General features: G+C 45.6%; 1 long non-coding RNA gene across 1 annotated transcript; it reads right to left on the bottom strand.

Annotated features, from left to right (window-relative positions):
* Positions 1 to 22: 22 nt before the first annotated feature.
* Positions 23 to 5,047, bottom strand: LOC142486064 (uncharacterized). Its single transcript, XR_012798773.1, has 4 exons — positions 4,962 to 5,047; positions 3,594 to 3,704; positions 1,090 to 1,209; positions 23 to 69 (listed from the first exon to the last, which is right to left on the bottom strand). It is a non-coding gene; the product is annotated as an uncharacterized LOC142486064 (long non-coding RNA).
* Positions 5,048 to 26,435: the final 21,388 nt, after the last annotated feature.

Below are 26,435 nucleotides of genomic sequence, written 5' to 3' on the forward strand. Positions count from 1 at the left end.
TCATTTTGCTGCTTGTAGCGTATGCTCATCCTGTACAGTGTTGTAGTAGATCCGTCTCTTCAGTGTTCACTGCAACAAAAGTAAGACATTGCATTAATATTACAGACGTTTGGGGGCTGAAATCTCACTTCGCTGCGGACAATTTCCCTTTGCATAAGATTCTTGTGATTATGTCAATGATGATCAATAACTGCATCATAACACAGCCGCTCTATACAGAAGATGTACTTGCTCTCATTGGTCATTGAGGTAATACGTCACACAATGTACAGATATAGCAAGGATTATTTCTCCCACTTGTGCATTATGGCATTATGATGGGAAATGTTGTGAGATTCTGCATTATCAGCATCACTGAATCTTTTGGAAATTAAGTGATATTCTATGTTTTAATGCAATATTATGGGTGATCAGCCGGTAAAATAATAATAGCTTGCTGTATCTGTAGCCATGCTCTACCCATGATGTGCTGAACCAATGACTGCAGAGAGATTCAGAGTGCTAAACATGACTGGAACGCATCTCTGAATAATGGGCAGCAAAGCAGTGCAGAATAGGAGGTGAAAGTATTTAAAATGGAAGATCCTTAGCAGCTGTGTGGAGAGTAGACAGTACAGACTGACCAAGTAAATGGTAAAAGGAGTAACTTCAACATTACTTGGCTTTGTTCTCCACATTGAAGCTTTCCTCCTCTTTAAATCACTAATACTGATGCCATGTGTAACCTGTACTGAGAGTTATATAATCTACTGGCCTAGATGAAACCATATGATGCAAACAGGATCCATCCCACTCCAGATTCATAGAATTGAACCACCTCAACCTTTCATAACAATCACATAGAACTGCAGCTGTGCGCTACTGCACATGTTCTTGTTATGAATGGTAGTAGATGTGGTCCTTGGGTCTTTACTTCATACTGTAGCCACACTCTACTCATGATGTATTGAATCAACGAAAACTTGCATGGTTCAGATCACAGGAAGGGGTAGAGTAGAGATGAAAATATTCAATGTGAAACCCGTAGCAGCCGGATTGTGTGGAGTCAATAAAACGACAAATACTAAATGGTAAATGAGAAATATACACATTGCTTATCTGTCTCTGTGTAGTAATTTTCCTTCTCTTCAACTGTCCTTCAAATTTTCTCTTTTGCAAGAAAAGGAACACATGGCTTCAATATTCACTTCTGTTCTGCAGTCATCCCTCCTGAAATAAAAGTTAAGCATTGCATTGTTATTATGATAATACATACAATAAACCTTGCTCCAAACCATTTGATGCAAAGCAAATCCACCTCCCACCCACAGCTGTGCTCCTTCTAGAGCATGCATGTCAAACTCCAGTCCTCGAGGGTCCCAAACAGGCCAGGTTTTCAGTAGGGATATCCTGAAAACCTGGCCTGTTTGCTGCCCTCGAGGACTGGAGTTTGACATCCTTGTTCTTGAGCTTCTACCACGCAAGTCATCCATGTGAGTGACACTGTACTGCAGTCCTGGTCTGCACACAATCTACTGAATCAATGACATCACACTGTAAAGGCAATCTACAAGATGTATTAGTTGTCCACACTTCCGAAATGTTACTTTTATGTCCAAATCACTTATTCCCATGACCTGATATTTGTATTTGTTATTTATAGGATTGTCACAAAGAGTTGATGAGGTCACCAAATGATAGTATGTAGAGAGAAAGAGAGATCTCAGAACAGAGCCCTGATGTATACCCACAGACAGATCAATAGAAGACGAAGACATGTTAGCAACAGAGATGGAGAATGTGTGACAGGAAAGTTATGATGAAAACCAGGATAGAACTGTGTTACGGATACCAAGAGAGAGTTTAGAATATGAAGGAGGAGAGTGATTGAGAGCATCAAACGCAGCAGATAGATCAAGTAGGATTAGTAGGGAAAAGTGACCTTGGGAATTTGCTTTAAGCACAGTCTGTAGAACGAGCTGTACGAAAGGCAGGTTGTAAAGGATCCAGGAGGGAATGTGATTTAAGAATGTTGACATTCTAGCAATTAGGAGACAAACAGCAGGAGGGATACAGGGCGGTAGTTAGTAAGGCACATAGGGTGTAGGTTGTTTCTGAGAAAAGGGTGACCACTACAGGCTTAAAGTAAGAGGGTAAAGAGCCAGAGAATAGGGAGGAATTGAAGATGTGGGTGAGAGTGGGGACTAAGAGATGCAGTAAGGTGTGAGGGGATACGATCTAGAGGGCATGTGGTAGAGGGAGAAGAGAAGATGATTAGCTTCCAGCTCTGTAAGAGAAGAAAAGGAGTCAAATGCAGAAGGAGAATTAGGTAGAAGGAGAGAAGGGGGAAGGGACAGAAGGAATCTCCTTGTGGGTGGCATCCACCTTGCCTCTGAAGTAGTCAAATGCTTGAGGAGAAGTGAAGGAAGGATGGCAAGTGTGAGGAGAAGGTTAGTGGAGGGAGTCAAATACAGGGAAAAAAAGACAGCGTAAATTAAATTTGAGTGTTGATGAATGTGAAAAAAAAGTAGTGTGGTTTGGCCCCAGAGAGCAGCTTTATACAGGACTGGAGACATTTTTACTGTAGAAAAATCAAATATCAATTGTGTGATTTCCTTCATAGGCATTAAGAACAGCGAGTGGAAGTGTGATGAACATGTTTGGGAATTTAGCCAAGGGTGTGGGCTAGAGGGACAAGTGTGTCAGAGCCTAGAGGGGGCATATAGATAGGAGGATAGCATTGTAAGAGTTAATAAGATTGTTAGTTTAAGCGGAAAGAGAGAGAGAGCAGAGAGGTTAGAGTAGATGTCAGAGGAGAGTTTAATTAAGCAGAGGCAAATCAGTGGGACAGGTAAGATGGGGTGAGGGGAATGACTGATTGTGAATGATGAGAGCAGAAGAGGTCATGTACAACTAGAGCCTTGTTAGTCAGAGAACGGACATTCCAGATGGCATAGGAGAAGGGAAGAGAAAAGTAAGGAAAGGAATGTGGATTACATTAGATAGGTTAACACTCTTAGCAGGGAGGCCCGATGTGTATATGAGCAGGTTCAAGATTATAAGAGATATCCCACACATCAGCAAACATAGAAGGAGACACAGAGATAGGTGTAGAGAGAGACAGAGATAGCTCTATGTAGAGAGAGAGGGACGTAGAGAGAATGAGACAGATAGGCGCAGAGAGAGGGGGCGCAGAGAGAGGAGGCGCCAAAAGAGGGGGCGCAGAGAGAGGGGGCCCAGAGAATAGGATATTAAAGAGTGCTTTTCATTGAGCAGTGCAGAAATAGCTGCAATAGAGGTCTGTACAAATGGTGCAGTGTGTAGACACATGCAAAGGTAGGGGAAGGAAAGAGGAGAACATGTGGATAAAAGCAGGAGTGTGGAAGTTAGAGAAATTAGAAAAGTTTAACAGAGGAGTGAGGAAACAGCAAGCAGAAAGAACAAGAGAGAGGTTACATTGGGATGACGTTCTGTGGTAAAGAGAAAATGCTAGGAGAGAGCTTTCAAATATTAGAGGACATGAATTGAGGGAGCAAATGTATAAATCAAAACCTGAGGGGGAGGTATAGCACGAAAGCTTGCACAGCAGATTATAGTCTTAATGTTGCGTGTACCTGTCAGGGTATTCAAGAAGTTAAATTCTCACAAGTGCAGAGTTCATGATGAAATGCTGAATCTAGTCCCCCTCCAATTTAATTTTAATATAACTTTTCCATTCTTCATTACTGCAAAAAGCAAACAAAACCAAACCACATTGCATTACTATTTTCAAAATGGATTGAATGGCATATTCAACAGTGACTGTGTGATGCCAATATTCCCCACTCACTCGTAGTGAAGCACATATTGTACTAGTGTTGAAAGTAGGCCGGTAGAGTCAGGTACGCAGTACTGATAAAACAATAAGTGCCCGTCGTAAGTACCAGCTCCGCAACAGTGCAGGCATCACATTAGTGACGTGGATGAACATATATGGATAAGCCCATATTAAGGCATCACGTGACCAGAGCCGTCACTGACTGGGTATACGTAAAGACGCAGGGAGATGCAAGGAAAGGGAGGGAGAGAGACAGGGAGAAGATGTGAAACGGAGGAAGGCACGGATGGAGGGAGTTCTTCCGAGCTTCTGCGGGCCTCTCTCTTTCACTGGTGCATGCCGGGAGCTGGTCCCAACATCCACAAAGTGTGTGTGTATTATTGGTTGTATTTTATGGGGGTAGGAGGGTAGTGTGTATATTGTGTGTGTGGGAGTATTATATTGTGTGTAGAGGTGCAGAGGAGAGTACTAGATTGTGTATCTTGTGTAAGGGTGTTGTGTATATTGTGTTTGGAGCTATAATATTATTGGGGAGATTAGTATTGAGGAGGTATTATAGTGTGTATTGTGGGGAGTATTAGTGTGTGTATTGTTTGTGGGTGACAGATGCTGGGGGTATGCAGCAATCCCTGCACTGAGGTCCGAGGCGGCTCTGCATCGCTCGCACACACTGTGGATGACCAAGCATGTGCCCATGATAATCATGGCCTTAGAGGGATGAGTGTGTCAGAGCCTAGAAGGGGCATATATATGATGGAGGAGGGAGGAGGAGGAGGGAGGAGGAGGAGGGAGGAGGAGGAGGGAGGAGGAGGAGATGATAGCATTGTAAAAGTTAACAAGATAGTTAGTTTAAGCAGAAAGTGAGGAGAGGTTAGAGATAAGGGTAGATGTCAGAGGAGAGAGTTCAATTAAGCTGAGGTATCGAGTAGGACAGGGGTGAGGGGAATGAGAGGTGGTGGATGATGAGAGCAGAAGAGGTCATGTACAAATAGACCTTGTTAGTCAGAGAGCAGTCATTCCAGAGGGCACGTGAGAAGTGAAGAGTAAAGTGAGACATGGAATGTGGATTACATTAGATGGGTTAATACGCTTAGCAGGGAGGTGGAGAGAGAGAGGCAAGAGGCAGAGAGTGGTGCAGGGGTTGAGGAAGAGATGTTGCATGTACCTTATCAGAACATTAAAGAACATCAATTCACACTGGTGCAGAGTTGATGATGAATCCAGTTCACCTCCAATTCAATTTTAACAGAAATGTTTCATTCTTCATTACTGAAAAAAAAGAAAAGTAAAAAACATTTCATTACTATTTTCAAAATGGATTGAATTCCCCCAACAATGACTATGTGTTACCAATATATCCCTCTCAGTCCCACTGCAGCATATACTGTACCAGTGTGAAAGTAGGAAGGTACACAGTACCGGTAAAACAATACGTGCCGGTACTATGCACCATATGAATTATAAGGGGGTGTAAATCTCCCAGTCTCTCTCCATATCCGCAACAGAGCGGGCTCCGGTCAGTGGCATGGATGCCCATATATGGGTATGCTCATATTTGGGCATCCCATGTCACTGACCGGAGCCGGCTCTGAGTATAGGGATATATGCGGAGACGCACAGGTGCAAGGAAATGGGAGGAGGCACGGTGAGAAACAGGGAGAGACCACAGGAAGATAGAGGGCAACAACTTCCACAAGGTACTTGTATGGGTATAATTGTTTGTATTTTGTGCAGAGGGGGTAATTTCAGATAAAATACAATTCTCCACCCTCTACGAAACAATTCCACTTTGTTCAGTAAGCCAGAAAGTCTTGGTCCCATGTGGACTGAATTTAATGCAAATAAGGTCCTTAATCCACAAGTAAAGAATAAAGTTACTTATTCTCTACTGTAAGAAGTGCCACATTGCCCACTATTTGGGTCCTGTGCCCAGATTGTGACCATGCATGGCAGAGGTGAGATTCCCCCAACTCCAATTTGCTACACTCTCCAAGAGAGATAATTGTGATCAGAGGTGGAACTAGGGGAGGGTGTGAGCAGGGTCACTGCCCAGGGAGTAACCTGACTGGGGGCACGGAAATCTCATTTAGTGCATATGTTGCGGCACTGCATTGATTGACCGGTCAATCTGCACTGCTGCCTGTCACAGTGACATCCTGATCGGGCACTGTGATCAGCTATAGCACTGACCCAGGTGAGATAGTTCAGCACTTTACAAGGAGGGAACAGATGTTGTGGGTGACAGATGCTGGAGGTAGGCCAAGACTGTTGGCCAGAGTAACGTGGAGACTTACTGCACTCTGCATGCCCATCCTCTCCCTGACATCAGGGGAAGGAAGTGGCCCTGGGGTGTGTGTAGGTATGCCAGATGTCAGTGTATGCATAAGTAAGTATGCCTGTGTAGTGGGAGGTGTAGGGGCGTTAAGCTGGAGGACTTAAAACAGGCACAAAAGCACATAGATACCTCTGATTATACCGCACCAAATGCTGATAATATCATGCTGTAGCTGCACTTTACAGAAGATGATGCAGATGTCATCATTGGTTGGTGGGTTCATTAAATCAATCCATCATATCATAACCACACTGTGCATATGATGTACTGAATCAGTAACACCAGGAAGACATCTCCATGTTAGGAGTAGAGTTGAAGTTAACAGAATATGTCCAGCACTGTGGTGTGTAGCCCATAAATAATAATTGTGCACATTACCAGAACAACATACTGTCAACTGCAAGATCATTTTGCTGCTTGTAGCGTATGCTCATCCTGTACAGTGTTGTAGTAGATCCGTCTCTTCAGTGTTCACTGCAACAAAAGTAAGACATTGCATTAATATTACAGACGTTTGGGGGCTGAAATCTCACTTCGCTGCGGACAATTTCCCTTTGCATAAGATTCTTGTGATTATGTCAATGATGATCAATAACTGCATCATAACACAGCCGCTCTATACAGAAGATGTACTTGCTCTCATTGGTCATTGAGGTAATATGTCACACAATGTACAGATATAGCAAGGATTATTTCTCCCACTTGTGCATTATGGCATTATGATGGGAAATGTTGTGAGATTCTGCATTATCAGCATCACTGAATCTTTTGGAAATTAAGTGATATTCTATGTTTTAATGCAATATTATGGGTGATCAGCCGGTAAAATAATAATAGCTTGCTGTATCTGTAGCCATGCTCTACCCATGATGTGCTGAACCAATGACTGCAGAGAGATTCAGAGTGCTAAACATGACTGGAACGCATCTCTGAATAATGGGCAGCAAAGCAGTGCAGAATAGGAGGTGAAAGTATTTAAAATGGAAGATCCTTAGCAGCTGTGTGGAGAGTAGACAGTACAGACTGACCAAGTAAATGGTAAAAGGAGTAACTTCAACATTACTTGGCTTTGTTCTCCACATTGAAGCTTTCCTCCTCTTTAAATCACTAATACTGATGCCATGTGTAACCTGTACTGAGAGTTATATAATCTACTGGCCTAGATGAAACCATATGATGCAAACAGGATCCATCCCACTCCAGATTCATAGAATTGAACCACCTCAACCTTTCATAACAATCACATAGAACTGCAGCTGTGCGCTACTGCACATGTTCTTGTTATGAATGGTAGTAGATGTGGTCCTTGGGTCTTTACTTCATACTGTAGCCACCCTCTACTCATGATGTATTGAATCAACGAAAACTTGCATGGTTCAGATCACAGGAAGGGGTAGAGTAGAGATGAAAATATTCAATGTGAAACCCGTAGCAGCCGGATTGTGTGGAGTCAATAAAACGACAAATACTAAATGGTAAATGAGAAATATACACATTGCTTATCTGTCTCTGTGTAGTAATTTTCCTTCTCTTCAACTGTCCTTCAAATTTTCTCTTTTGCAAGAAAAGGAACACATGGCTTCAATATTCACTTCTGTTCTGCAGTCATCCCTCCTGAAATAAAAGTTAAGCATTGCATTGTTATTATGATAATACATACAATAAACCTTGCTCCAAACCATTTGATGCAAAGCAAATCCACCTCCCACCCACAGCTGTGCTCCGTCTAGAGCATGCATGTCAAACTCCAGTCCTCGAGGGTCCCAAACAGGCCAGGTTTTCAGTAGGGATATCCTGAAAACCTGGCCTGTTTGCTGCCCTCGAGGACTGGAGTTTGACATCCTTGTTCTTGAGCTTCTACCACGCAAGTCATCCATGTGAGTGACACTGTACTGCAGTCCTGGTCTGCACACAATCTACTGAATCAATGACATCACACTGTAAAGGCAATCTACAAGATGTATTAGTTGTCCACACTTCCGAAATGTTACTTTTATGTCCAAATCACTTATTCCCATGACCTGATATTTGTATTTGTTATTTATAGGATTTTCACATGTATTACTACTGTGAAACGCTATATACATTAATAGTGCTATATAAATAAATACATACACATTTATATATAATAATAATAACAGCATGTTCTTTTAAAGCGCTGCTAGTTTTACGTAGCGCTATACAGAGACATTTTGCAGACACAAGTCCCTGCCCCATAGAGCTATAATCTATGACATTGGTGCCTGAGGCACAGAGGATATGAAGTGACTTGCCCAAGGTCACACACACACAAATATATATACATAAATATATACATATATATATACACACACACACACACACACACACACACACACACACACACACACACACACACACACACACATATGAAAACTAACACAGAAAAAAAGAATCCCCTGAATAGCACTCTAACATACACAAATTGTATCAATAAAGGTTTATTAATCACATACACATAAATGGTTAAAATGAGGAGCAGTGGTGACCTACAAAGCTGTTATAAACTGAACCTTAAGGTGTGGGGAAAAATGCTACACTGCAGTAATAAGTACAAAGTATGTAAATAAAGTGTAGAGGCAAGAAATATATGGAAATGAGAACACTCAGACCGGCCGGTCAAGTACTACCTAAGTTGAAGCCCCCTGTGTGAAGTGCTTGTATGAAACTAGTGTATAACTAACAAGCAAATGCTTGTCCGGGGGCTTAACATATAGACAGTTGATAGATGTATTTGAAGTTGCATATTCTGTGCCGTGGATTAATCAGTATACTGAAAGCAACTGAAGATGGTACAGTAGCTGTGATAGGTTGGCCTCATAGCTCCTCCTTCAATGGAGGACTCGGCTCACGGAGCACTTAAATCTCTAAATGCCCAAAGAAAAAAATAAGCATGCAGTACTTAAAGTGAAAGTAAAATGAGAAATGAAATAAACACACACATTGAAAAATCACTCACCCGACTGAGAGCGCCTTCTACAGAGCGCTGTACCACTGCTCAGCTAGCAGCTAAAACTGTCTCATTTTCCCACCATTGAAGTTTACACATGTCCACGCCCCACTCTAACAAGACGCTGTGTACGGAAACTCGCAGGAGACAAACTAGTGAGAGAAGGTGTAGCTGCTAGCCACACTCCACGAGGTGCATTGTGGGAAATGTAGTTCTTTGCCTGCTAGCTTCTCTGACTGGTTACTGATCAGGTGATGTCACTAGGGGCGGGATTAGTGTGTTGCAATGTAACGGCCCGGCTGTATGATTGTCACAGAAGGGGGGAGCCTGAGAATGTCACGGATTTAATTACACATGTAATGATGTAATAACACAGCCATGAACTAAGTCAGTATACATATGGTCATGTGATATTTATAATGCATTTATTAACATTATTGTGTGGATTTAGGCTGAATTAAACTTGTATGGGATTGTCACTTTAATATCACAGTACCACTACTGTTTTAACACTTATAATGACCTCCTGATTACAGATTATTAGGGACAGACTTAAAAAGGCCTGTGTAAATATTTATTATAGAGTGGCCTCTTTACTTTATAATATCAGGGAGTATCAGACAGGCCTGTGTTTATTTTTAATATACATTAGGGTGACCTGACTCCAGATTATTGGCCTTTCCCTCTGACAAATGCATATTTTCCTATACTGTGTTAATTTTGTTAGAACAAAATAAATATTCATGCGCTAAATGACAGTACCAGTGTGAGTCCCAATAAGAAGTAGTGAGGTAAAAAACCATGGTACCAGCAACATATGTAACTGATGGGGAGGGTGCTAAAATATATGGAGTGTGGCGTCCTGATTGCTAAATGAGGTGTATTATATCATAAGTGCATATAACAATATCCCTCATAGCAATCTATTAAGAACCAACAAGAACTAGGTAGCACAATAATCAGTGCTGCAGTTATAGCCTAATAATAAGTATATATATATATATATATATATATATATATATACTGCTGCGGCCAAGTTTATTCGAGCATTTGCCCGTTCTTGGCCGCAGCAGTAGCCTGGCGCGCGCCCGAGAGTGACGGGCGCGCGCCGAAGCAGCGGAAGAGCGCCCTCCGATCGGGGCGCTCTCCCTACCGCTGCCGGGTCCGCCGGGTCCCCCGGAACCCCCTGCCGCTGTCCCGCGATCGCGGGACACCAGGGCTCCCTCGGGGAGCCCCTGGACGCGCGTGCAGGGGGCGCACGCTCCCGAAGACGCGTGACCGCGCGTCTATGACGCGCGGCACGCCGAGGGGCGGCCACTAGCAAGCCGGGAAATCTCCCGGCTTGCGGTACCGGCCACACTCGAATAAAGTGTGTCGGTACTATATATATATAATATATATATGTAACCCATATTCCCCCACCCAATCGCAGATAGGGTGCATGTGAGGGGAGCTATATGTATTACCAGTGTGGTGCTTTACCTGTGAGGCTCACAGGAGGCCTGAGCCTCCGCCAATGAGAGCCTGGGGTGTATCCTCCTGAACAATACTATATGGTGCAGCGCCTCCACCTGTGATGGCTCCAAGCAGAGCGGGAGTTGTTCCTCACAGGACAATAATATAATATCACGCACACAGCATATAAAAGAACAGTGACTTTTCTAACAGTAACATAACTATGCATGTCATACATTAAGTGTCTCTCTTCTAGGAGACACAGTAACTCACGTGTCTCGCAGGATGCAACCCCTCACCGTGTACCCACACCATGTCCAACTCCCCACACCACAACCCCACCCCCAAAATAAGGTATGTGTGTGTGTGACTGCACAGCCACTATGTACTGATTTATAGTTGGTGCACTTATGGATGTTACCTGCCGAGCGCTCCAGCGCTAGGACCTGCAAACAGACTTCGCAAAGGATCCGACGGTGAAGATACGTCAGGGTTACCTTCCAGGGCGATCCCACCCGGTTGGTTGCTGCTGTGCTTGAAGAGGTCTGATCCTAAACCTCTGTAATGGTGCTGCGACAGTCTCTGCTTCCTTCACTTCTCTCTCTCTCTAAAGTGACAGGTTCCTGTACTAGGGCCTGTCCCTGTGACCACCCACCCTCACTAGTGGGAAGTCAGGGCCTCAACTCTAGCCTGGGGATTTCTGGCCTAGGGCAGAATCTCGCAGCTCTCTGCCCACCTTCTTTCCCTCTTTGTCCCCTAAGTCTCACTCACTCACGTGCTTCCCAGTCTGCTTCCTGACTGCACAAAACAATGTATCAAATTCCCTGCTGCAGAGAATCTGCAAGTCTCAGTGGCTGGTTGGTTGCAGGTGACAGGGAACATAGGGCATTCACCAGAGGCTGCTGGGGGATGTAGTCCACTCAGAACCTCTTTCCTATGGGGACTGTGTGCGCGGTCTCTACTGCACCTGTGCAAAGCTGTAGTGGCCACCGCTACACATAACTGCACCTGCGCAACCTACCAGATCTCCTGTACACTTGTAATGGCCACCACTACCCTTGCCAACCTCTGCGTATTGCGCGAACCTCGCACCAAACACAACATGGCCGCTGTGGCTATCTGCGCATGCTCGAGCATCAGGGCCCCCGACGGCGCCGGCACAGATAGCAGCGCCAACTGGGAAAAGTCGCCATCCCCTTCCCCCACTGCCACAGGGGTAAGGCAAGGGGCAAAGGAACATCAGGGAAGCCGGGAGTGGCCCCCTTACATATATATATATATATATTGTGGTTGACAAATCACCCAAAAATCTACTCGCTGAACAAAAAAATCTACTCATCACCTAGCCCCGCCCCAGGCCCGCTTTAAAAAAAATTGAATAAATTCCTAGTAAGAACAACATTCGTTTTTGACATGTTTATTTATTGTATTACATTATACTACAATTAGTCCTTGTTAAGAGTGTGTGTGTGACACAGAGAGAGTGTGCGTGTGTGTGTGACACAGAGAGTGTGTGAGACACAGAGAGTGTGTGAGACACAGAGAGTGTGTGAGACACAGAGAGTGTGTGAGATAGGGTGAGGCAGAGGGTGACAGGGTGAGGCAGAGGGTGACAGGGTGAGACAGAGAATGACAGGGTGATACCGAGAGATACAGAGGTTGACAGGGAGAAAATGGGTGACATGGTGTGACACAGGGTGACAGGGTGAGACAGAGGGTGACAGGGTGAGACAGAGGGTGACAGGGGGAAACAGAGGGTGACAGAAAGTGAGACAGAGGGTGACAGAAAGTGAGACAGAGGGCGACAGAAAGTGAGACAGAGGGAAACAGGGTGGGTGACACACACACACACACACACACACACACACACACACACACACACACACACACACACACACACACACACACACACACACACACACACACTCTCCCTCTTACACACACACTCTCTCTCTCCCTCTCACACACACACACACACAGACAGACAGACATCAAACCCCTCCCCTCTGCGAGAGCGAGGGTCCGCCCTCACAAATTCCTCTATGCCTCTTATCAGCGGTGCAGACAGGAGATGAAATACAGCAGTGACCGCACGACCCTTCTTTTGGCGATGTTACATATATATACTGATAATAGTAAAAAGCAGAACAAATAATATAAAAAGGCAATTGCTTGCTTGGGAAGTAGCTTCTGCTGGGCCCAATTTGAGGAATCCCTTGTCAGTAGGGCCGCCAGCAGAAATCTTGGGGCCCAGGACAAATGCAAGGATCAGGCCCCCCTCCCTACCCCATAGCACACCTACCATGACATTTTTTTTAGGGCACAACTTTTACTCAAATGGTAGTGTTGCAAGGCCTATTTCACACCTCGCAAACCCCCCCATTTTACACTTTTTTATATTTTTATATATATATAAAAAGAGAGAGAGAGAGAGAGAGACAATCAAGTGGTTTCTTCTTCTCTTAGCCAAAGACGTACTACTCTATGTTCCTTTTCTCATTCTCCTATTTTTGTACCTTGGTATAATTGTATATACATACTTCACAGCATATGTTCCACCAAAGTAACTACGTCAGCGATGACAGCGACCAACAGTGGCACTACTGTGTTTAGGGTTCTACAGTGCACAGCCACCCTACACTACCCATCTGGTATTTCCACAGCCCAGATAGTTGAACAAACTGGCTGCGGTCCATATTACCTCTGACTCCAGCAATGCTTGGACAGTTTCCCCTATCTCTTTCTGCTCAATTTATTGGATACATAGCTTTGGATATATTTCAGCATTCTATGACACTCAGGATAGCGCTCATGATGTCATCAACAACCAGGGGACTCCCAATAGTTGCTATTATGTGATCAATTTTTACTGCACGCAGTCCTGAGTATACTATCAGCTTTGCCACAGTTGAGAGTCTGGCACATTTCTCTGCTGTACAAATGTGTCAGAGAACACATCCAGGCATTCAGTATACATCCCAGTTAGGCAGCGCTTATAGTAAGTGCGACGCGACGGGAGTAACGCTGGCGACTCAAAATTTGGAGCTGGGGAAATCAGATTTTTCAGAGGCTGTCGCCACATGTGACAGCCTCTGAACCAATCAATGCCCATGTCGCCAGCGACATCCCCGAAAGTTAAATTATAACTTTCGCAGGTGACGTCACCCGTCACTTCGCCAGTCGCGTTGCTGGCACTATAAGCATGACCTAGGGGAGGGCCCAGGAGACTCCCATACAACTCTGGAGAGTTTCTCTTAATTAAGGTAACTTTCCACTATGTGTCCTGTTCACAGCAATGCAGTACTAACTACATTTAAGCATGTCTGTAAGATACAAAAGTTAACCCATCATGCACCTTGGCCTAGGGAGGATTTGTTCCTATAAAGTACACCCAGTTTGGCAATGATTTTGGATGTCAGATTATCAATATGCAACTCAAATTTTAAATGGGAGTGAAACCAAATGCCAAGATATTTAAAATTAGTGACACTTTAGTTGGCTTCAATTAATTACTGCATTTATAAAATTCTGCAGAGCATCTAGTAACCTTGTAATATTAAAAGATGGCAGCCTTGGTATGTTATGCCTCTTTTTTCCTGTACACCGCAAAGGATTTTGTGGCCTATTCTAGTAACTCTGAAGTGAGGCAAACCACTTCTAAATAGCTCTCTTTATGTGAATTGGCCTACTTTGCTATGCTGTAAGCCAGGCCTGCACAGTTCCAGTCCTCGAGAGCCGCAAACAGGCCAGGTTTTCAGGATACCCTAACCCTAACTTCTTTCACTGCAGCCATTGTAATCAGACACTGCTAATGGAGGGTATGATACATTCTCTACCACTGAAAGAATATACATCTCAGTGGTAGACGGCTGATAAGAAGCTGTTTCAGTCTGGTTCTGCCAATTCGATCGGTTTAAAAAATCCTCCATTTTCAGGTCTATGTATGTTGATCTGATTTCTTAGGCTTTCAAGACGTTATAGCAGTCCTGTTTTTAGTGCTCATTCTCTCCCCCTTTATCTCTCAACTTTTCTCTCTCCCTTTATCACTCACTCCCCCTTTATCTCCTTCTATATGACCCTTGCCTCACTTCCCCTGACTCAAACTAATCAATCTTTAATCACCTCTCTCTACCTCTTCTCCCTCTCCCACTCCCTTCTCGCTCCCTTCTCTCTCACTCTCCCTTCTCTCCATTTTTTCACTCGGACTCCCACTGGTATTAGTATCTCAGATTTATTTTGATTTTTGGTGTGCAACATTTTTCCACATTACATAGCACTTGTGAGCAAGACATCCAGTCCAGCCACGGCTGATGGGACACTGTTCTTTCACTGATCGCTATATCTGAGCTATTGGGAAACAATTTTAAACACTATTACATTCTCTGCTCTTTCTCTCAGCTGCTATCTCGGTCATTGTGCCCAGCATATGGCGTCATCAGGCATATTAATGCTTCCAACATCCCAGGAGAAAATGGTTATATTGTTTTGAACAAGGGGCCTATTTCTGATGACTTATTCCTGCATTAGTAATATGTGTCATATATCTTGGCTCAATCAGAGGCTTGGTTGAAAACTGAGCCCCTGATGGAACCACATGTGCTTAAGGTGGGATATCCTGAAAACCTGACCTGTTGGACAGGCTTGAGTACTGGAGTTGAGAACCCCTGTTCAAACATTTATCTTCCTACCAGTACATAGGTAATTTCAAGAAATTAAACAAAAAAAGGTAGAAAAACTTTAAACAGCAAAATAACCATACAGTAACTTGTAAACCTTGAGAAATGCATCTTAATAGGGTCATGTCACACTGAAAATATAGTATTCCCAGGTTTAACCCTTGCATTCATCAGCCAGATATGTTGAGTCTTTAAGTTGCATTCATTGTTTTGAAATAGACTTGGTATTTTATGTCTCTTTTTTCCTGTACACCGTAAAGGATTTTGCGGCCTAGTCTAGAAACTCTGAAGTGAGACAAATCACTTCGAAAGAGCACTCTACAGTAGATGCGAATTGGCATGGTTTGCTATGCTGCAAGCCCTTCTCGCATGTCCAATCTGTATCTAAAAAGGCTTTGTACGAAGCTGTTTCAGTCTGGTTCTGCCAATTCGATCGGTTTTAAAAAATCCTTCATTTTCAGTGTATGTTGATCTGATTTCTTAGGCTTTAAAAACATTAAAGCAGTCCTGTTTTAAGAGCTCATTCTCTCCCCCTTTCTCTCTCCCTTTATCACTCACTCCCCCTTTATCTCTCTCGATATGACCCTTGCCTTACTTCCCCGACTAAAACTGCCCCCGCTTTAAACACCACTCTTTACCTCTGCTCTCTCTCCCTCTCCCTTCTCTCTCCCTCTCCCTTCTCTCTCATTTTCCCTTCTATCTCACATTCCCTTCTCTCTCACTTTCCCTTCTCTCCATTTTTTCACCCTGACTCCCACTCTATTTCTTTCACTCAACCCGTCTCTTGCTCTCACACATACTCCCAAAGAGTAACCCTAGAAAATACAAGAGATATCTAGAAATCTAATTGCAAGGTAATAAGTCACATTAAGTGAAATGCACAATGGAATAGTCCCCCCCTTTTTTAAAAAAAACGGTAGATTCCTTACATTTTAGCTATTTGCACTTCTATATTTGTAACACTGGTAATTGCTATAATAACACTGTTACTTTTTTTTAGTTTGTACATGCACACACACACAATTAAATGACCTACTGTATCTCAGTACCTCAGATAGACACAGACACACACACACGCCTATGCAGTAAGCGTTCATAAGCCACTTATCAAGCACTTAATGCCTACTGCTATTCAGTAAGCAGTGATAGTGGGTGATAAGGCGGGAAGGTTGGAAGAGATCACGTGCCACTACATGGGTATTCTGAAGTATACACAGCGTGAAGTGTTCGAATAAAGGCCGCTGCTGCTGCAGCTGTACATTCATATGTGCAATAATGAAAGAAAAATCAATGGCGTCTATCCTCATACAATGAGTTTTGGATTCAAATAAGGCATTTCATAGCACAAGGAGAAAAACATATTAGTTAGTAATTTTGCATTTAAAATGGGAAATGCTCAATAATATAATAATATAATTTATAATAATATAATATAGGTCCCTGCCCCATGGAGCTTACAATCTATGTTTTTGGTGCCTGAGGCACAGGGAGATAAAGTGACTTGCCCAAGGTCACAAGGATCTGACACCAGGAATTGAACCAGGCCCCAGGCTTCAAACTCTCAGTGCCACTCAGTGTCTTTTACTCACTGAGCCACTCCCTCTCCACAAGAGTGCAAGAGTGCAAGAGTGCAAGAGTGCAAGAGAGCAAGAAAGCAAGAAAGAAAGAAAGCAACTGTCTATACTTCCTAATGTGTGGATTCAGAACCACAAACATGAAAAAATATATAATTAAGCAATAATTAAGAGCGGAGAGAAAAATACTAAAATAATTCAGTCAATTCATAGTGAATTAAAAGAAATTAGAGAATTAGTACATGTAAAATATTTTTATTTGTTAAGAATAGATTGATTTAAGATGACACACACACATACACACACACACACACACACACAATTAAATGACATATCCCTGGACCTCAGACACACACACTGACATTACAATAAGCAGAATAGATACATTTAGTTTTTGTTACAATTTGTCTCACTCCCAGTTGTAAGACATCAATCATTGTAAACTCTTGAACTCCAGGATGAGTTTGCAGCAAAGCTTCATGGGCACTGTAGTTTTTTTGTCTGCTACAAATTCTCTAATTGGTCACTGATCATGTGATGTCAGATGGGCCTGGGCTTTAATTCAAAGTGTTTAACCGAGTGGTGTGTGTCTCAAATACAGTAAGTTGCTTTATTTTTTTATCTCTGGGAATCTTCTGTGATTAAAGAGGGTCTGTTACTGAAAAAGCACAAAGCTGCTGATTACTTTCTGTTTAATAGAGAAATATTCATAAGGTATCAGTGTTTATTTGAGATGTGTCTGTACCTGAAAGGCTCAACCACCCCTGTTTGTGGGGCTCTTGTGTATGAAATAGCCCAGAGCAACTACCCCTAGAGATAATATACACACATACACACCCACATACTGTAATGTGTGTGTGTGTGTGTGTGTGTGTGTGTGTGTGTGTGTGTGTGTGTGTATATATATCCACTTTTTATTGTCTCTATAAGAGTTCTGATAAAGATTGTAAATACTGTAAATGTTTATCAGTTGATCAAAAAAGATTTGATCAGAAGAGTTGCCCTGTAAATTATCTATTCAGAGCAGCAATACCAGTATATATGTTAGACAGTGATTGTGGTTTGAATGGTGAATTTTGCAAGTATCTATCTGCGAGTTAATAACATACAAAACATTTACAGACCTGCTGTTATTACTCTGTGAGTTATGATATGATCTCAAACTGTGATTTTTGCCAACATTTGTTTGCTAGCTAGCCACATACAAATCAATTACAGACCTGCTGTTATTACTCTGAGAGTCATGATATGATGATATATGGCAAGAGATCCAAATAATCCTCATCCTATTTACATATCAGCCACAAAAAGGGATTTTTAATAATGTATATGTGTTTTTAATTATCTATGTAGAATTAATAAAATGTTATTATTTTCTGATATCCGCAGTGATTCTGGCCAACCTGACAGATCTGCAGTAATATACTGCAAGACCAATTTGTTTGCTAGCTAGCCACATGCAAATCAATTACAGACCTGCTGTTATTACTCTGAGAGTCATGATATGATGATATATGGCAATAGATTCAAATAATCCTCATCCTATTTACATATCAGCCACAAAAAGGGATTTTTAATAATGTATATGTGTTTTTAATTATCTATGTAGAATTAATAAAATTTTATTATTTTCTGATATCCGCAGTGATTCTGGCCAACCTGACAGATCTGCAGTAATATACTGCAAGACCAATTTGTTTGCTAGCTAGCCACATACAAATCAATTACAGACCTGCTGTTATTACTCTGAGAGTCATGATATGATGATATATGGCAATAGATCCAAATAATCCTCATCCTATTTACATATCAGCCACAAAAAGGGATTTTTAATCATGTATATGTGTTTTTAATTATCTATGTAGAATTAATAACATTTTATTATTTTCTGATATCCGCAGTGATTCTGGCCAACCTGACAGATCTGCAGTAATATACTGCAAGACCAATTTGTTTGCTAGCTAGCCACATACAAATCAATTACAGACCTGCTGTTATTACTCTGAGAGTCATGATATGATGATATATGGCAATAGATCCAAATAATCCTCATCCTATTTACATATCAACCACAAAAAGGGATTTTTAATCATGTATATGTGTTTTTAATTATCTATGTAGAATTAATAAAATTTTATTATTTTCTGATATCCGCAGTGATTCTGGCCAACCTGACAGATCTGCAGTAATATACTGCAAGACCAATTTGTTTGCTAGCTAGCCACATACAAATCAATTACAGACCTGCTGTTATTACTCTGAGAGTCATGATATGATGATATATGGCAATAGATCCAAATAATCCTCATCCTATTTACATATCAGCCACAAAAAGGGATTTTTAATCATGTATATGTGTTTTTAATTATCTATGTAGAATTAATAAAATTTTATTATTTTCTGATATCCGCAGTGATTCTGGCCAACCTGACAGATCTGCAGTAATATACTGCAAGACCAATTTGTTTGCTAGCTAGCCACATACAGTAGCGACATTGCTTATTGAAGCAAAAGCCGCCGGCTCCATGCGGCTGGGAAGCGGGTAGCCGCGGCGCGTGGCGGCGCACTGTGACGTCACAGTAACATGCGCGCCCGTCTTCCCCGTCTTCCCCGTCTTCCCCAGGCTTCCCCGACACCCCTGGAGATCAAATGAAGGTAAGCGGGGGTGCGGGGAAGCAGAGAGGCAGAGCAGGAGCCGGGTACGGTGTCGGGAAGGGAGGTAAATTGCGCGCGAAGTGGAGGGGGGGTGCGTGGGGGAAACGCGGCGGCGCGCGGTTGTTACTGGCGGCAGCTGGGGTAGATCTCGGCGTGCCGTCGTGATTTAGTGCAATAAACAATGTCGGTGCTGTACAAATCAATTACAGACCTGCTGTTATTACTCTGAGAGTCATGATATGATGATATATGGCAATAGATCCAAATAATCCTCATCCTATTTACATATCAGCCACAAAAAGGGATTTTTAATCATGTATATGTGTTTTTAATTATCTATGTAGAATTAATAAAATTTTATTATTTTCTGATATCCGCAGTGATTCTGGCCAACCTGACAGATCTGCAGTAATATACTGCAAGACCAATTGTTGTCTACCTTTACCATACGAATGACAATAGAGTGCTGTATATAAGGGGAACTCTTCTGATCAAATCTTTTTTGATCAACTCTGATAAACATTATATCTATACCCCTTGAGCACCTGTCGTTTGATCCTATATACCTATTCATAACGGTGATTGCGGTCACATTCACGTACTTTAAATACTGTACATGTTAATTTTTCTTTGGTTTGAAATATGGTATTCATTGGTTTATCATCAACCAGCCCTGTTTGTGGGAGGCTCTTTGCATAGTTCTGTGTATTCTCTGTGTTTTTTCTGTTAAGTTTGCTGAGTAACCTTGTGATATAAAGAGATGGCAGCCTTAGTTTGTTATGCCTCTTTTTTTCCCTGTAAATCTCAATGGCTTTTGCGGCCTATCCTAGCCACTCTGAAGTGAGACAAACCGCTTCTAAAGAGTACTCTAGATGCAAATGTAAATAAAAAGTATAATAGAATTTGAACACATGGCTGCTCAACTCAAGTCCTTAAGCCACGAAACATGTCTGAATTTCAGGATTTTCCAGCTTCAGCACAAGTGGCTCAAACAGAGGCTTGTTTGAAGACAGAGACCCTGATTGAGCCACCTGTGCTGAAGCAGGGACTGATTAAAGCATCTGTGTTGAAGCTTGGATATCCTGAACACCTGACCTCCCTTCTCTCTCTCCCTTTCCCTTCTCTCTCTTTCCATTCTCAACCTCTCCCTTCTCTCTCCTCTCTCCCTCTCCCTTCTCTCTCCTCTCTCCCTCTCCCTTCTCTCTCCTCTCGCCCTTCTCTCTCCTCTCTCTCTCTCTCGCCCTTCTCTCTCCTCTCTCTCTCTCTCGCCCTTCTCTCTCCTCTCTCTCTCTCGCCCTTCTCTCTCCTCTCTCTCTCTCGCCCTTCTCTCTCCTCTCTCTCTCTCGCGCTTCTCTCTCCTCTCTCTCTCTCGCCCTTCTCTCTCCTCTCTCTCTCTCGCCCTTCTCTCTCCTCTCTCTCTCTCGCCCTTCTCTCTCCTCTCTCTCTCTCGCCCTTCTCTCTCCTCTCTCTCTCTCGCCCTTCTCTCTCCTCTCTCTCTCTCGCCCTTCTCTCTCCTCTCTCTCTCTCGCCCTTCTCTCTCCTCTCTCTCTCTCGCCCTTCTCTCTCCTCTCTCTCTCTCGCCCTTCTCTCTCCTCTCTCTCTCTCGCCCTTCTCTCTCCTCTCTCTCTCTCTCTCGCCCTTCTCTCTCCTCTCTCTCTCGCCCTTCTCTCTCCTCTCTCTCTCTCGCCCTTCTCTCTCCTCTCTCTCTCTCTCTCTCTCTCTCTCGCCCTTCTCTCTCCTCTCTCTCTCGCCCTTCTCTCTCCTCTCTCTCTCTCTCTCGCCCTTCTCTCTCCTCTCTCTCTCTCGCCCTTCTCTCTCCTCTCTCTCTCTCGCCCTTCTCTCTCCTCTCTCTCTCTCGCCCTTCTCTCTCCTCTCTCTCTCTCGCCCTTCTCTCTCCTCCCTCTCTCTCGCCCTTCTCTCTCCTCTCTCTCTCTCGCCCTTCTCTCTCCTCTCTCTCTCTCGCCCTTCTCTCTCCTCTCTCTCTCTCGCCCTTCTCTCTCCTCTCTCTCTCTCGCCCTTCTCTCTCCTCTCTCTCTCTCGCCCTTCTCTCTCCTCTCTCTCTCTCGCCCTTCTCTCTCCTCTCTCTCTCTCGCCCTTCTCTCTCCTCTCTCTCTCTCGCCCTTCTCTCTCCTCTCTCTCTCTCGCCCTTCTCTCTCCTCTCTCTCTCTCGCCCTTCTCTCTCCTCTCTCTCTCTCTCTCTCTCTCGCCCTTCTCTCTCCTCTCTCTCTCTCTCTCTCTCTCGCCCTTCTCTCTCCTCTCTCTCTCTCTCTCGCCCTTCTCTCTCCTCTCTCTCTCTCTCTCGCCCTTCTCTCTCCTCTCTCTCTCTCTCTCGCCCTTCTCTCTCCTCTCTCTCTCTCTCTCGCCCTTCTCTCTCCTCTCTCTCTCTCTCTCGCCCTTCTCTCTCCTCTCTCTCTCGCCCTTCTCTCTCCTCTCTCTCTCTCTCTCGCCCTTCTCTCTCCTCTCTCTCTCTCTCTCGCCCTTCTCTCTCCTCTCTCTCTCTCTCTCGCCCTTCTCTCTCCTCTCTCTCTCTCTCTCGCCCTTCTCTCTCCTCTCTCTCTCTCGCCCTTCTCTCTCCTCTCTCTCTCTCGCCCTTCTCTCTCCTCTCTCTCTCTCGCCCTTCTCTCTCCTCTCTCTCTCTCGCCCTTCTCTCTCCTCTCTCTCTCGCCCTTCTCTCTCTCCTCTCTCTCTCGCCCTTCTCTCTCTCCTCTCTCTCTCTCGCCCTTCTCTCTCCTCTCTCTCTCTCGCCCTTCTCTCTCCTCTCTCTCTCTCGCCCTTCTCTCTCCTCTCTCTCTCGCCCTTCTCTCTCCTCTCTCTCTCTCGCCCTTCTCTCTCCTCTCTCTCTCTCGCCCTTCTCTCTCCTCTCTCTCTCTCGCCCTTCTCTCTCCTCTCTCTCTCTCGCCCTTCTCTCTCCTCTCTCTCTCTCGCCCTTCTCTCTCCTCTCTCTCTCTCGCCCTTCTCTCTCCTCTCTCTCTCTCGCCCTTCTCTCTCCTCTCTCTCTCTCGCCCTTCTCTCTCCTCTCTCTCTCTCGCCCTTCTCTCTCCTCTCTCTCTCTCGCCCTTCTCTCTCCTCTCTCTCTCTCGCCCTTCTCTCTCCTCTCTCTCTCTCGCCCTTCTCTCTCCTCTCTCTCTCTCGCCCTTCTCTCTCCTCTCTCTCTCTCGCCCTTCTCTCTCCTCTCTCTCTCTCGCCCTTCTCTCTCCTCTCTCTCTCTCGCCCTTCTCTCTCCTCTCTCTCTCGCCCTTCTCTCTCCTCTCTCTCTCTCGCCCTTCTCTCTCCTCTCTCTCTCTCGCCCTTCTCTCTCTCCTCTCTTTCTTGCCCTTCTCTCTCTCCTCTCTCTCTCTCGCCCTTCTCTCTCTCCTCTCTCTCTCTCGCCCTTCTCTCTCTCCTCTCTCTCTCTCGCCCTTCTCTCTCTCCTCTCTCTCTCGCCCTTCTCTCTCTCCTCTCTCTCTCGCCCTTCTCTCTCCCCTCTCTCTCTCGCCCTTCTCTCGCCCTTCTCTCTCTCTCGCCCTTCTCTCGCCCTTCTCTCTCTCTCGCCCTTCTCTCTCTCTCGCCCTTCTCTCTCTCTCGCCCTTCTCTCTCTCTCGCCCTTCTCTCTCTCTCGCCCTTCTCTCTCTCTCGCCCTTCTCTCTCTCTCGCCCTTCTCTCTCTCTCGCCCTTCTCTCTCTCTCGCCCTTCTCTCTCTCTCGCCCTTCTCTCTCTCTCGCCCTTCTCTCGCCCTTCTCTCGCCCTTCTCTCTCCCTTCTCTCTCCCTTCTCTCTCCCTTCTCTCTCCCTTCTCTCTCCCCTCTCTCCCCTCTCTCCCTCTCTCCCCTCTCCCCCTCTCCCCCTCTCCCCCTCTCCCCCTCTCCCCCTCTCCCCCTCTCCCCCTCTCTCCCTCTCTCTCTCTCTCTCTCTCTCTCTCTCTCTCTCTCTCCTCCTCCTTCTTATCCATCTCCCTTCTCTCTACATCTACCTTCTCTCTCTCCGTATCCCTTGTCGCTCCCTCTCCCTTGTCTCTCCATTCTCTCTCCCTCTTCCTTCTCTCTCCCTCTTCCTTCTCTCTCCCTCTTCCTTCTCTCTCCCTCTTCCTTCTCTCTCCCTCTTCCTTCTCTCTCCCTCTTCCTTCTCTCTCCCTCTTCCTTCTCTCTCCCTCTTCCTTCTCTCTCCCTCTTCCTTATCTCTCCCTCTACCTTATCTCTCCCTCTTCCTTCTCTCTCCATCTTCCTTCTCTCTCCCTCTTCCTTCTCTCTCCCTTTTCCTTTCCCCTCCCTTTTCCTTCTCTCTCCCTCTCCCTTCTCTCTCCCTCCTCTCTCCCTTGTCAGCCCCTTCTCTCTCCCTCTCCCTTCTCTCTCCCTATCCCTTCTCTCTCCCTTTCCTTGTCTCTCCCTCTCCCTTGTCTCTCCATTCTCTCTCCCTTTCCTTCTCTCTCCCTTTTCCTTCTCTCTCCCTTTCCCTTCTCTCTCCCTTTTCTTTCTCTCTCCCTTCTCTCTCCCTTTTCTCACTCCCTTCTCTATCCCTCTGTCTTCTCTCTCCCTTCTCTCTCCCTATCCCTTCTCTCTCCCTCTTCCTTCTCTCTCCCTTTCCAATCTCTCTCCCTTTCCAATCTCTCTCCCTTTTCCTTGTCTCTCCATTCTCTCCCTTTTCCTTTCCCCTCCCCTTTCCTTCGCTCTCCCTCTCCCTTCTCTCTCTCTCTACTCCCCTCTCTCTCTCTCTCTCCCCCTCCCTTCTCTCTCCCTCTCCCTTATAACTCCCTCATCATTCCCTCTACTCTCTCTCCCTCTCCCTCCTCTCTCTCCCTTTCCCTTCTCTCTCACCCTCTTCCTTCTCTCTGTCTATCCCTCTCCCTTCTCTCTCTCTCTCCCTTCTCTCTCTCCTCTCTCCCTCTTCCTTCTCTCTCCCTCTCCCTCCTCTCTCCCTTTTCCTTGTCACTCCCTCATCACTCTCTTTCTCTAACTTCTCTATCTCTCTCCCTTCTCTCTCTCCCTCTTCCTTCTCTCTCCCTATCCCTTGTCACTCCCTCTCCCTTGTTTCTACCTCTCCCTTGTCTCTCCATTCTCTCTCCCTCTTCCTTCTCTCTCCCTCTTCCTTCTCTCTCCCTCTTCCTTCTCTCTCCCTCTTCCTTCTCTCTCCATCTTCCTTCTCTCTCCATCTTCCTTCTCTCTCCATCTTCCTTCTCTCTCCATCTTCCTTCTCTCTCTCTCTCGCCCTTCTCTCTCCTCTCTCTCTCTCTCTCGCCCTTCTCTCTCCTCTCTCTCTCTCTCTCGCCCTTCTCTCTCCTCTCTCTCTCTCTCTCTCGCCCTTCTCTCTCCTCTCTCTCTCTCTCTCGCCCTTCTCTCTACTCTCTCTCTCTCGCCCTTCTCTCTCCTCTCTCTCTCTCGCCCTTCTCTCTCTCCTCTCTCTCTCTCGCCCTTCTCTCTCTCCTCTCTCTCTCGCCCTTCTCTCTCCTCTCTCTCTCTCGCCCTTCTCTCTCCTCTCTCTCTCTCGCCCTTCTCTCTCCTCTCTCTCTCTCGCCCTTCTCTCTCCTCTCTCTCTCTCGCCCTTCTCTCTCCTCTCTCTCTCTCGCCCTTCTCTCTCCTCTCTCTCTCTCGCCCTTCTCTCTCCTCTCTCTCTCTCGCCCTTCTCTCTACTCTCTCTCTCTCGCCCTTCTCTCTCCTCTCTCTCTCTCGCCCTTCTCTCTCTCCTCTCTCTCTCTCGCCCTTCTCTCTCTCCTCTCTCTCTCGCCCTTCTCTCTCCTCTCTCTCTCTCGCCCTTCTCTCTCCTCTCTCTCTCTCGCCCTTCTCTCTCCTCTCTCTCTCGCCCTTCTCTCTCCTCTCTCTCTCTCGCCCTTCTCTCTCCTCTCTCTCTCTCGCCCTTCTCTCTCCTCTCTCTCTCTCGCCCTTCTCTCTCCTCTCTCTCTCTCGCCCTTCTCTCTCCTCTCTCTCTCTCGCCCTTCTCTCTCCTCTCTCTCTCTCGCCCTTCTCTCTCCTCTCTCTCTCTCGCCCTTCTCTCTCCTCTCTCTCTCTCGCCCTTCTCTCTCCTCTCTCTCTCTCGCCCTTCTCTCTCCTCTCTCTCTCTCGCCCTTCTCTCTCCTCTCTCTCTCTCGCCCTTCTCTCTCCTCTCTCTCTCTCGCCCTTCTCTCTCCTCTCTCTCTCTCGCCCTTCTCTCTCCTCTCTCTCTCTCGCCCTTCTCTCTCCTCTCTCTCTGTCGCCCTTCTCTCTCCTCTCTCTCTGTCGCCCTTCTCTCTCCTCTCTCTCTCTCTCGCCCTTCTCTCTCCTCTCTCTCTCTCGCCCTTCTCTCTCCTCTCTCTCTCTCGCCCTTCTCTCTCCTCTCTCTCTCTCGCCCTTCTCTCTCCTCTCTCTCTCTCGCCCTTCTCTCTCCTCTCTCTCTCTCGCCCTTCTCTCTCCTCTCTCTCTCTCGCCCTTCTCTCTCCTCTCTCTCTCTCGCCCTTCTCTCTCCTCTCTCTCTCTCGCCCTTCTCTCTCCTCTCTCTCTCTCGCCCTTCTCTCTCTCCTCTCTCTCTCTCGCCCTTCTCTCTCTCCTCTCTCTCTCGCCCTTCTCTCTCTCCTCTCTTTCTCGCCCTTCTCTCTCTCCTCTCTCTCTCTCGCCCTTCTCTCTCTCCTCTCTCTCTCTCGCCCTTCTCTCTCTCCTCTCTCTCTCGCCCTTCTCTCTCCCCTCTCTCTCTCGCCCTTCTCTCGCCCTTCTCTCTCTCTCGCCCTTCTCTCTCTCTCGCCCTTCTCTCGCCCTTCTCTCTCTCTCGCCCTTCTCTCTCTCTCGCCCTTCTCTCTCTCTCGCCCTTCTCTCTCTCTCGCCCTTCTCTCTCTCTCCCCCTCTCCCCCTCTCCCCCTCTCCCCCTCTCCCCCTCTCCCCCTCTCTCCCTCTCTCTCTCTCTCTCTCTCTCTCTCTCTCTCTCTCTCTCTCCTCCTCCTTCTTATCCATCTCCCTTCTCTCTACATCTACCTTCTCTCTCTCCGTATCCCTTGTCGCTCCCTCTCCCTTGTTTCTACCTCTCCCTTGTCTCTCCAT

This window comes from Ascaphus truei, unplaced genomic scaffold (assembly GCF_040206685.1).
Source record: "Ascaphus truei isolate aAscTru1 unplaced genomic scaffold, aAscTru1.hap1 HAP1_SCAFFOLD_724, whole genome shotgun sequence".
Taxonomy (NCBI): domain Eukaryota; kingdom Metazoa; phylum Chordata; class Amphibia; order Anura; family Ascaphidae; genus Ascaphus; species Ascaphus truei.